Source organism: Mustela erminea, chromosome 2 (assembly GCF_009829155.1).
Source record: "Mustela erminea isolate mMusErm1 chromosome 2, mMusErm1.Pri, whole genome shotgun sequence".
NCBI lineage: Eukaryota > Metazoa > Chordata > Mammalia > Carnivora > Mustelidae > Mustela > Mustela erminea.
This window is the reverse complement of record NC_045615.1, coordinates 23,389,035-23,399,378: the sequence shown is the minus strand read 5'-3', so window position 1 is coordinate 23,399,378 and position 10,344 is coordinate 23,389,035. Positions and strand designations below refer to the sequence as shown.

Sequence of the window (10,344 nt, the reverse complement as noted above, 5' to 3'; positions counted from 1 at the left end):
GCAGTAGGTGGGGCAGAAGGGAAAACCCGGAATGGCGCTCGTGCCGGGACTGGGATTCCCCTGCCGGATTGGTTGGCCACCTTGAAACACAGCTTTCCCTTAGAGACTAAGGCTACATCCGGGGCTTGCAATGATCACGGTTTTTAGGTGCAGCTGTGTCGCTTTTCAAATGCTTGGGGACATCACTTTTCCTGGAGATGCACTCATTTTTGTCCTGAGGGGAGCTCTGTCAAGGCCTCCAGACAGCCGGGATGTGTTGGCTTGAGTGAGCTCTGGGACGTGCCACCACACCGCCGCACCAGCAGGGGGAGACAGCCGCTGGCGTGAAGGTCGGCGGCGCGGGAGTGGGGGAGGGCGAGGGTCGGAGGGCACGATGGGGAGAGGGAGGTGTTGTGGGCCGGGCTTCGTCACAGGAAGCTGAAGGCGTCCAAATCCCAGGAGCCCCAAGGCGCTCTTTAGCTGAGCATCAGGACTCCTGCGTGAGCACACCCCGGTTACAGGAGGGTTTGGGCAAGGGTTGGAGTGTGGAGAGGTTTGCCGTCATATGGTTTCGTTTTTAATACTTAAACTTGGAAGAGTGGGTATATTTTTCAGGCCGTGTTTATATGGGAAAAATTATATTTATATTTACAAAACTCACAGTTTAAACAAAAAGATGTGCTGAAAAAGTCTGGAATTAATCCAAAGTGATAGAAAATCAGCATTTTGAGCAGATGTCTTGCACAGCCAAAATGTTGGGCATCTAGTATGCTGCAGGTTGGAGGAGGGGCCCCACTGCGTAGTGCACAGTGTGATCCTGTCCCTGGATTCTGGTCCCGGACAAATTTTCCAGAGTGCCTTTAGTATTGAGGCCGTGTTTTGTCCAAAACTGTGCAATGAGAGAGTACTGAAGACAATAGTGAAATAGCAGAGCAATTCAGGAAAGCCATTAAATGGAAAAGAAGATGTTACTTCGTGCAAAGCCAACTTTTTAAAAAACAAATTGTTAATGATGTTTAATGATCAGAAAGATGTTTTGAACATCTAAATTCTAAAATGATACTTTGATATTTATAAATATATATAATTATATATATTATATAAATATATAAGTATATAATTATAAAATATAAAGCAGTTTTACTGCTTTAGTTTCTTTTTAGGAAGGTGACACCTTCTTTTAGGAAGGTGACAGCATTGTGCCGAATATCCTAGGACTGGCACATGTAGAGGAAGGGTTAGTGTGGTATATAACTGGTTATTGTGCAGTCAAGACACAGTAGTTGTGTAGGTGTATGTAGTGTGTGGGGGGTCTGAGGTGGGGCATAGGGATTTTCTCATTTAAAAATAATGCAGTCTGGTGAGCATTTGTGCAATACAATATTCAATTTTAGGAATGGACTATGGATGTTAAGTAGGAGGTGCTTTTAGTAATTTATTTAATCGTTACCGCAGAGAGATTAATCAGTTTCCCGAAGTCAGATAGCTAGTTAATGGTAGAACCATAATTTGAACCCAAGAAACCTAGCTCCAGTGTTTGTGCTCTTAAACTCAACTCTTTGTAGTTTCTAAAGAACAGTTTCAAAATGGTCTCATTTTATTTATTTATTTATTTAAAATATTTTATTTATTTATTTGACAGAGAGGTAAAGAGAGAGCACTCCCGCAGGCAGAGGGAGAGGGAGAAGCAGACTCTCTGCAGAGCAGGGAGCCCAATGCAGGGCTCCATCCCAGGACTCTGGGATCATGATCTGAGGGGAAAGTAGGCGCTTAACCAACTGAGCCACCTGGGTGCCCCAAAATGGTCTAATTTTAAATCCTTAAAGAGACGACAGCCACGACTGTGTTTTTCAATCTCAAGAATCCAGTATTGGAAGAAGAAAACCTTTTTGTAGGATGTCCTTATTATCTCTCCCTCACCAGTTTCATCCCTGCTTCTCCTTTCAAATCAAAACCCTGTAGGTGTAGAACTTCCAAAATGCTTTGGGCATGTGTAAACAGAGGGGACTTGTGTGCATCTTTTTGATGTTTATCAGCATGTTCATTGTGATTTTTTTCAGGGTAACAGATCCTTAGACACAGTAAGGTCTAAAGAATAAATATTTTAGGTTTGGCAGGCCATATGGTCTCTGCCACAAGGACTCAGTTTTGCTGTTGTAGGGTGAAAGCAATCCTAGACAATACATAAATGAATGGGGCATGGCTGTGTTCCCAAAAAACTGTTGACAAAAACAGGTGGCCAAATGGACTTGGCTTGTGAGTCAGGCTGTAGTCAGTCCCTGATCTAGATCTTTGAGTAATGTCTATATCATTTTTCTGAATAATATTTAATGTGTATCAACTGGATGCTCTGTGTCAGGCACTGGGCAAACATATTAACATGTGGACTCATTCAATACTCACAATAACTCTATGATGTAAGTACTTTTAAAATTCTGTTTTACAGATAAGGAAATCAAAATGTACAGAGTTTGAATTACTCACGTATCTCATAGGCAGAGCTGGGGCGTCAGAGATTTTGCTATAAAATACATTTTATTAATAGGTCAAAAAAGGTTATTGTTTTGTAAGTATGCCAGTATTATTTTATTTGGATTTCATTACTCATTCCAATACACTTGGAAACCTATCTGTTACCATTCCAGTTATCCATACTGCCTTTTGAGGTCTAGCCTGCAGTTTTTGCTTGTGGGTTTGACATTTCTGTTTTGCACCTTTAAATTTAAATAAAAATCCTGATTGCCCATTTTGCATTTGATGCTTAGCTTGTAGTCATTAATATTTATATAAGGCTCACAGAACCCTATTTGTTTATGGCTATGAACATAAAAGATCTAATGACTTTGAGGAACACTTAAGAGCAGTATCTAAATATTTAGGGATAAGTGCTTTTGGAAATCCTCAACAAACTATAGTGGAAGCTGCAGAGACATGATTACTTCTCTCTGCAAAAAAGGACCAAAGACAAAAGACCATCCTGGGAACTTGAGGTTTTCTTTTTTTTTTCTTTTCAAGTATGCACGTGCCAGCTGAGAAAGCTGGAACAGATCAAATAGAAGGGTGTAATTCCAGGGGTACAACTGACATCCTTTGTGAGAATATTTGGTCTTTCACCAAAGCATAGTGGCTCTAAATTTGACGTCTGGTGATTCTTACAGACACAATGATATCAGTAAGTAAGCAGGCGCTAGAAATCATCAGGAAATAATTTTTCTATGCAATAAGATATTTTCTTTTAAACCTGTTTTAACTTAATGAAAAAAAGTAAAATTTATTATACAATATAAGATGTATCTAAAAGGAATAGTCATTCTATTTAGAGTTAGAGTGTAGGGTACTCATAAGAATGTCAGAGTAGAACTTACTTCACGGTAGTTTTTTTTTTTTTTTTTTTTTTTTTAACTGTGGAACAGTTTAAACAAAGGCCTCAAGGAATTCAACAATCATGTTATTTTTGTGTCAGACATTCTTGATTTTAGCCTTTAAGTAGTATCTCTGTTTTCTAGTAAAAACAAAAACTAAAGCCCAGAATACCGAACCCTGCTTAAGGCTTTGTAATAGATCAGGACAGAGGTGCTGACTGAGTCTAGGTTTCTTGAATGTTTTCCAGCTTCTTATACAGCTGGATTGAACAAATAGCTGATAGAGAAAATTAAGTCATTTTAGGCAGAAGTTTCTGGTGGTTTTCCCCTTTGTTATTTTTTTTTATTATTCAATTAGAATAAATAAGTATGGAAGTTCGCTGAGCATTATAATTATTTCAGTTTTTGAATGTATTCTCTTTTTAGCCTAAATATATTTCACTGCAGAAATTGACATTAGATAAAGAAGTCACTTTTGCCCACTGTCATTAGGTCACTAATATGAATACAGTTCTCGTGAACATCAAAATAAAGAATCAGAGAATGTGAGAGATGAAGGGGACTTTAGAGACCATCTAGTATGCAAGGTTTCTTAGCTTCAACAATAGTAGCATTTTGGACTGGATGGTTTTTTTATTTGGGGAAGTACAGTCTTGTGCTTTGTTGGGCATTTACCAGTATCCCTGGTCTCTATCCACTTAAATGTTAACAGTTTCCCCCCGCCCCCCAGTTTCATCTGTGACAATAAAAAAATTCTCAGTATTGCCAAAGCTACCAGAGGGTGGGGGAGTGGTAAAATAATGTCTTACTGATGTTTTCTGAAATAAAAAATTTTTCCTCATTTACCTATTTAGTATCATCGCTAAGTCTAGTGTACCAGAGGTAAGAGAAAATGAGTAATTCAGTTACGGATATAATTTAAAGCCTGACATTAAATAGAATTGACAGATGGAAAACTTTCATTTGGTAAGTTTATTCTTGCTTTTATGGTTCTTTCTATTTTGTTTAATTCCTGTTTCTAGGACCTTCAGATTTTGCTGTACATCAGTGGCATGCAAAGTCACTAAATATACTGTTTAATTCAGCTTTTTTTTTTTTTTTTTGGCTGCAAGACTTTCTCAATGAAGAAAGCAATGTGTTGATTTGCACTCTAGTGCAAGCTGCCATCTCTTCACTATCCCATAGCAAAAAGTTCACAGACAAGCACCAGTCTATGGTCCCCTATTTGATAGTGCTAATACAGATGATCAAAGTTTCAAAGGGGGCTCCCTATCTTGGTCCTACTTCTTACCTTGGAGCTTTGTTCTCTGCCTGGCATATTCACAAAGCACACCATATTATTAACTGTACTAAATTGATTGTATGTAAATAATTCTTTGTTAATTCTCTAAAAACTTACATTTGCATCTTCAGGAGAATATTTAGGATGAGATGTTTTGAGACAGGCAAGTCTCTTGATGGTGTCACTCATTCAAAAATTGGTTAATTCTGTAAATATATATAATTCCACATATATATATACATATATATGTACATACAATATATATATACATGCATGTATATATATAGAGAGAAGTAGGTAGGCAGTCAAAGAGGGTAGAAAGAAGAGGGTGTGCAGATTCCAAGGCAGGAAGGAATATGGGACCCTCCAGAATTGGAAGAAGTTTCCTGAAGCTGAGACTAGAGTTCAAAGGGGGAAATGAGGCCTTGAAAGAGTAACAGAAGGCAGATGCTGGAGAGCTTGTAAGCTAAATTAAGTAGTTTGGATTTTATCACAAGGACAATGGAAAGCGAGTGATGATTTGATAGAGCTTTAACAGAATATCAGAAAGCTGTTTCCATGATCTAAAGAATTCCAGTTTTTTTTTTTTTTCTGTCGCTTTCATCTTAGAACTGGTCTTAAAAGTGATCTAGTAGAGAAGAACTCAATCATAATTATAAGGATATCAAAGAAGTTATTTTTTAACTGTATGAGTGTTTGTGGAATGTAGCCAAGCTGAACAGTGATAACATCAGATTGTAATTTCGCACAGATACAAGAGGATATTTGGTTCAGAACCTAACAGCCAGGAAAAAGATCTAGGAATGTGACTACATCTTTTAGGCAGGAGAGAAAAGAAATGGTTTCTAAATTAAACTTAGAAAGCTAGTGGCCACAATAATTTCTCTTAGCATTTGAATAAATAACCTTAGCCCTAACTAGAGCATGCACATTTGGAAAACAGTCACAGTTTTGGAGAAAGCTGCTGTCTGTTCAATTTTTGTTCTGCTGATGGAACAATCTGTTCCTGTTATGGTGCCCTGCTACCTCTATGAAATAGAGAGATTGCAAGCTGTACAACTGGGAAACCAAAAAAGTCAAGCTGTCCTGACTTTTCTGGTTTAGCCTTTGAATTGTCAACTGAGCTCTAAACTAGGACACACTCAACACAGGAGAAGGCTCCTATTGTTAACCCCCAAATATGGAATGCTTATTACTTTTTCCTGATTTAATTAAACATATGATTGTTCTTTGCAATATGAAGAGAGTATTGCCATTGAATCAGAGGATGACTAAAATAATATCATGGTTCTCTTTGATGTAAAACCAGAGTTTATGTAAGAGAATGGGGTCTGGCAATACCTCCTGTCATTTTTCAACTTTAAAGAGTGAGTCTAACTGCTTCCTTTTGTACTTCATGTAGATGACCAAGACAATGAGAACATTATTAATAGTAAATTCTAGTTAGTAATTTTCCCTGAAGCTATTGGACAAAATTCTTTTCATATCATGAGCTAATAAACAGGAATCTAGTATATTATGCATGCTGCCTCTCAGACTTTGAGAGCCAGGAAGTTTTTTATTATATGTTAGAAAAAATATCATTTTCAGGATTATTTTGGGACATGTACGTGGTAAAAGTACCATTCAAAATGTTTTAAAATAAATGTTAAATATTTGGCACAATCTTTGGAGTTGCTTAGTTAAGCACAAGGACTTCTGTGAGTTTTTGCTCTAAAATATCAAATTCTTTTCAAATGAGGATTTGAGGAAAATTATTTTGGTTATATTGGCTTTGGTAATAATTCCATTCATTCAGCATGCTTTATTTCCTGCCTACTTATTTATTTATTTGAGGGAGAGAGTGAGCACACACGTGTGGGGGTGGGGGAGAGGTAGAAGGGGAGAGAGAGAATCTTAAGCAGGCTCCAGGATATGGAGCCCATGTGGAGCTTGATCTGATGACCCTGAAGTTATGACCTGGGCCAAAATCAAGAGTTGAACGTTTAACCAACTGAGCAGTCGAACGTTTAACCGACTGAGCCCCTATTTCCTGCTTTTTTAAATACTAATTTTGATTCTGAGATAATTAAAAAAGTGTGTAATGGGAATTTTTCCTTTTACTCAAAAAATAAAAAATCTTAGTAATTTTCATCTTAGTTTTGCATTCCAATTATGAGTTTATATGAAAAAACATCTTTCAAAACCTATATGTTTTGTTTTTCTTTTATTGTGGGGGTTAGCAGGTAATTGTTAGTCTATGACTAGAACTTTAAGCAATATTGTCATTCTGTCTTCATGATTCTTGAAAATAGTAGGGGAAATCTCTTCACTGAGAACAGAACCAAGATGATGTAAGTATTAAAGTTGCAAGGTGAAATATTAAGCTATATTTAAAAATTATGCTAAAATAGGAGTGAAGGAATTGGCCATGGTAGAGACATGTCTTTCAAGATTGACAGATGGCTTAGAAGAGAACACTGGGGATAATAAAGACTTTTTTTTGGTGAATAGTGGGTGTCTAGACCTAGTGGTGTTTTCAGAGGAAAGAGGAATATGTTGGTTGTGAAGGGGATTTGATTTACCATTCTTGTTTTTTCATTCTCACCTCAGTGGATACTCTCCACATCTTTCCAGCTGTTTCTTTTTAAGAGGAAAATTTCTAATTATTATTTTTTGGCTCCATAACAGTGATGCACACTAAATATGAATAGTTTAGGCAGACTGATAGTAGTTAGGGCATCCAGCAAAGAGTTTTTCCCAAACTGAGATATTTGGGAAGTGTTTTTTTTTTTAATTTCTAAATAAATATATTATTTTTCTTTCTTTCTTTATTTTTATTATTTTCCTATTTATTTTTATTAAATTTTATTTTTTATTTTTGTATTGTGGTGAATTAGTAATATTGATCCCCAGGCTCTATCATTATTAAGCATTTCTTCATATAAAGTATTTTTTTAAAAGATTTATTTATTTATTTAGAGAGAGCATGTGGGGATGGGGCAGGACAGAGGGAGAGAGAGAATCTCAAGCATACTCCCTGCTGAGCACTGAGCCTGATGTGGGTCCCAGTCTCAGGACCCTGATGTCAATCACCTGAGCTGAAATCAAGAGTTGGATGCTTAACCAACTGAGGCCATCCATATAGTTAAATCTTACTGCTTTTTAAAATTTTTGTTTAAGATTTCCCATAATAAAGATTTTCTTTCTTTTTTTTTTTTTTAAATTTTACTTATTTATTTGACAGAGAGAGAGATCACAAGTAGGCAGAGAGGCAGGCGGAGAGAGAGGGGAAAGCAGGCTCCCTGCCAAGCAGCGAGCCCGATGCGGGGCTCAATCCCAGGACCCTAGGATCATGACCTGAGCTGAAGGCAGGGGCTTAACTCACTGAGGCACCCAGGTGCCCCAAGATTTACTGTTTGATTTTTAATTTTTTTTTTAAGTGATCTGTACACCCAACGTGGGGCTCAAACTCATGACCCTGAGATCGAGAGTCACATTCTCTTCTGACTGAGCCAGCCAGGAGTCCCATCCACAGTAAAGGTTTTAACATAACTTTTCCTTCTCTTTCCGTTCATTCCCAATTTCTCAAGCTTCTCACAGTTTTTAATGTGTAATATGTGCAGTGAGTGCTGAACTAGCCACTTCTCTACTTTGAACACAATTTTTACCCTTTCTAGACCCTTCTTCACTCATCCGGAAAATAAGGAGATGAACTAAAGTAGTGTATCTCAGTAGGGATTATCATAAATCAGGTTTTGTGCAGGCAGACTCTGAGGGAGATGAGTGCACAAGATTTACTGGGATGTTTGCAAAAAGTACTTCTGGGATGAAGGTAGAATGGCAGGATGGGGCAGAGAGAGAAGCTGAGTTGCAGTAGGATAGCCAGCTGAGGTCTCAGCCTGTCCTACAGGGAGCCACAGAGAAAGAAAGGCCCTATGGAACTGTCCCAAGTGGAAGCAGATCTTTTTCATGCCTTTATCTGCCAGATTTCACCTATGGGTTCCTCCTGGGAGGTGCAGTAACCTTGAGCAATGCTCATTGAGGAGCATAGCTGTGAACCATAAGCAGACAATATTCCTAGCCACTGAGGGCTTGGCCTTGAAGGGAGGTTCTGGGCAGTATACCAGCTTCTACTACTGCTTGTACTTTGGGGAGAACAATTCTTTATTATGTGGAAATAGCCCAGGCACTGCAGCCATGTAGCATCCCTGGCCCCACCCACCAGGACTATCAAACATTCTCCACATTTCCAAACAACCCCTGGGACCCTGGTTAAGGATCAGAAGATATCACTAGGCTGAAGCAGTGCTCAGTCTACCATGGATCTAACATTGTTGTTTCTGGACGAGTGAGTTTATTTTGGATGAGAGTAGCACCTGATCAAAGTTAGAAAAGATCTGGCAAAAGAATGGGTGTATTATGACTCAAATAATGCTGTGCTGAGCCCAGTTGAATATAAATAGTTCTGGGGAATTACCAGCTCAAAGGGCATGAAGATTTCAAAGAGTGTTGCTATGTGTTGCTCTGTGGAGTGGTTGGGCCAATTTATATTCTCCATTGCATTCTAACAATCATATACTTTTACTGTTTTCTCTCTATTAACTGAATCTCTATAAATTTCACTGTAGAAAGAGTCCAGCAAGATAGGTAAGGACGTGGCAAGATAGGTAAGGAAGCTTGTGTACTATAGTACTGTGTCTTTTTAATTTTTTAATTTTTAATTTTTAAATTTTTTAATTTTTAATTAAAATTTTTTTTAATAAACATATGATGTATTATTAACCCCAGGGGTACAGGTCTGTGAATCGCCAGGTTTATACACTTGACAGCACTCACCATAGCACATACCCTCTCCAATGTCCATAACCCCACCACCCTCTCCTTACACCCTGCCCCTGGCCACCCTCAGTTTGTTTTGTGACATTAAGAGTCTCTTATGGTTTATCTCCCTCCCGATCCCCTCTTGTTTCATTTATTCTTTTCCTACCTACTGTGTCTTTTTATCCAGGTTTCACAAATGCTTCCAAGAACCCCTGTGATAACATGAGGAGAGCCAGGCAGAAGGCAGTGAGAGAATTGCTGGGCCTCTTATCTACAATTAATGTTTAAGGAAAACCAGAACATTTAAAAGAGATAAATGGAAATGTTTTAAATATTCACTGTACAATTCAAGCTCTCTTGATGGTAAACCTTTATTAAATTAGATTAGTTTAGATTAACAGGTTTGATTAGTTCAACACTGTCTTTTTAGTATCTATTTTGAGTTCAAAAAGAAATATCTGGAGTGAGCCTCATCTTGTTCCCAAGAGGCCAGCTGGTGCTTGCTTTGGCAGCTTCTTTGGAGAAAGACTCAGTGAGTGTGGAGACTAAAATAACAAATTTGTTTTGATATTGAGTGATTCCAGAACATGATTTGAAACTTTAAAAATTAATTGCAGAGGTATCCAGCTATTATCTGTGAACAAAAAAACCCATTGTCGTCCACATTTACACAAAATTCTTGATGTGGTCAATTTCAGGATCTGTTATTTTTTTAATTTTTTAATTTAATTTAATTTTTTAATTAATTCACCCTCATATTTTAGTGTGGCAGTAGATAATGACACTTTTCTACATTGGTAGAACATGAGTCAGCCAATCAATAGCATATGGTGGACACCAACGTTGAGTTACCCATGTCACTTGAAAAACAAGTTGATGTGTGAAGAAACTTATATTTTACTTTGGAAAATATGTAAA

The 10,344-nt window shown here is 37.7% G+C and overlaps 1 protein-coding gene across 4 annotated transcripts in view; it reads left to right on the top strand.

Moving 5' to 3' along the window:
• Positions 1–388: 388 nt before the first annotated feature.
• The window catches only part of IQCM (IQ motif containing M), a 482,329-nt gene continuing 472,373 nt past the window's right edge, over positions 389–10,344 (top strand). For 2 of the 4 annotated variants that reach the window (XM_032332475.1, XM_032332473.1), the window contains exon 1: positions 389–532. The gene's annotated coding sequence lies outside the window, so the exon portion shown is untranslated. The remainder of the gene's footprint in view (positions 533–10,344) is intronic. The other 2 variants (XM_032332481.1, XM_032332478.1) reach the window with 2 other exon arrangements.